Raw genomic sequence first — 2,382 nt, forward strand, 5'->3', positions numbered from 1 at the left:
CAATGAGCTGGCTCTTCACATCAGGTGGACAAAGTATTGGAAATTCAACTTCAGCATCAGTCCTTCCAATGAATATTCAGAGTTTATTTCCCTTAGGATTGACTGGTTTGATCTCCTTGTTGTTCAAGGGATTCTCAAGAGTCTTCAACACCACTGTTTGAAAGCGTGAATTCTTTGGTATTCAGCCTTCTTTATGATCCAACACATCTGTACACGACTACTTACCTTTGACTATGTGGACCTTTGTCAACAATGTGATGTTACGTGGATGATAGTCTTGCCAGCCTTTGTATACTGGCTGGCACCCTGTACATATAAGACAGTATACATTCCAAGAAATGTCTAGAGACTCTTGGTATATTTCACTCAATACTAGGAAAGATGCTAAGAGGAAGATGGTAATATGCCTGACCTCCAGAGACACCTAGTCTTTTCACAGGACACAGGAATCAGAGAGCAACAATAACAGTAAGAATGAAAATAACCACCTTTCTTTGGGGGCTTCCCTGGTGACTCAGCTGATAAAGAAACCACCTGCAATGTGGGAGACCTGGTTTTGATCCCTGGGTTGGGAAGATCCCCTGGAGAAGGGTAAGTCTACCCACTCCAGTATTCTGGCCTGGAGAATTCCATGGACTGGCTACAAAGAGTCGGACACGATTGAGCGACTTTCGCTTTCACTTTTCACTCTTCTTTGGAGTGGCTACTGCCTGCAGTTCTAAAAGCTTTACATACTGTAAGTCATAGGTCCTCAGCACAAGTTTGTTGGTATAGTACTACTTAAGTCCCATTTCATAGATGGAGAAACTTAGGCATAAGGAGGTTGGATCACTTGCCAAGGTCAGGAATTAAATGGAGGGAAGTCTGAAGCTAAAGGGTACATGTTTAACCACTTGGCTAACCTGATGTTTGGTGTACAAACAATCGCAGAGCAATGAGATCAGTGTTCTAACAGTATATGGAGAAAGGACACAAGAAGGAGTTCATGCTTCGGGAGGGGATGCTGTGTGCGTCCCAGAGTTGACACTCGATCTAAACTCTGACAGAAGAGGAGACTTTTTCCAGTGGTAAAGGAAGCAAGGTTGGAGAAGGATTCCAGGTCAAGTCAGTAATGATAAGGAGGCACGGCATATGACATTACAAGTGTTAAGTGTGTTAGCCGCTCAGTCCTGTCTGACTCTGCAATTCCATGGACTGGATCCCCTCAGGCTCCTCTGTCCATGGGATTCTCCACACAAGAATACTGGAGTGAGTTGCCATACCCTTACAAAGGGGACTTGAAAGTATGTGAATGCCCAGCAGGGTTAGAATATTGCTCTAACACAGCTGTTGGACAAACCCAGATGCTTGTATTAGGTTTTCCTAAGTGGTGCTGTGACGATGGTTAATTTTGTGTCAACTTGGCTAGGACATGGTACAGAGATATTGGAGAAACACTACTCTAAGTGTTGTTGTGAAGGTATTTGGTGGGAGGCAGGGAGGGGATGGGGGTTAAACAGTAGATTTTCAGGAAAGCAGATTGCCCTCCATAATATGGGATGGTCTCATCCAATCAGTTGAAGGCCTTAAGAAAGAGACTGACTCCCCCAAGGGAGAGGGAATTCTGCCAGCAAACTTCCACTGGAGCCAAACTACAACTCTTCCCTTGGTCTTCAGACTGCCAGCTTACACTATAGATTCTGAATTTGCCAGTCTCCACAGTTATGTGAGCCAATTCCTTGTAATCTCTCTCTCTCTCTCTCATACACACAGACACACACAAACACATACAGACACACATACAAAGACACACACATCCTATTAGTTCTGTTACTTTGGCACATGACTCTAGTACACAACTATTTGTTGTTGTTCAGTCACTAAGTCATGCCTGACTCTTTGTGACCCCATGAACTGCAGCACACCAGTCTCCTCTGTCCTTCACCATCTCACGGAGTTTGCACAAACTCATGTCCATCAAGTCAGTGATGCCATCCAACCATCTCATCCTCTGCCACCCCCTTCTGTTGCCTTCAGTCTGTCCCATCATCAAGGTCTTTCCCGTGAGTCAGCTCTTCACATCCAGTGGCCAAAGTGTTGGAGCTTCAGCTACAGCAACAGTCCTTCCAAAGAGTATTCAGGGTTGATTTCCTTAAGGGTTGACTGGTTTGATATCCTTGCAGTGCAAGGGACTCTCAAGAGTCTTCTCCAGCACCACAATTCCCAAGCATCAGTTCTTTGGCACTCAGCCTTCTTTATGTTCCAACTCTCACATTGTACATGACTACTGGAAAAACACACTCTGTTAAGCCTATTAATTCATTTTCCCATTATGCCAGCTGGGGTGAATCCTTTCCCAGCCCTCCTGTCTTCATGCCAGGTAAAAGTTATTCCAACCCCACC

This window comes from Bison bison, unplaced genomic scaffold, assembly GCF_000754665.1.
Source record: "Bison bison bison isolate TAMUID 2011002044 unplaced genomic scaffold, Bison_UMD1.0 scf7180017864379, whole genome shotgun sequence".
Taxonomy (NCBI): Eukaryota; Metazoa; Chordata; class Mammalia; order Artiodactyla; family Bovidae; genus Bison; species Bison bison.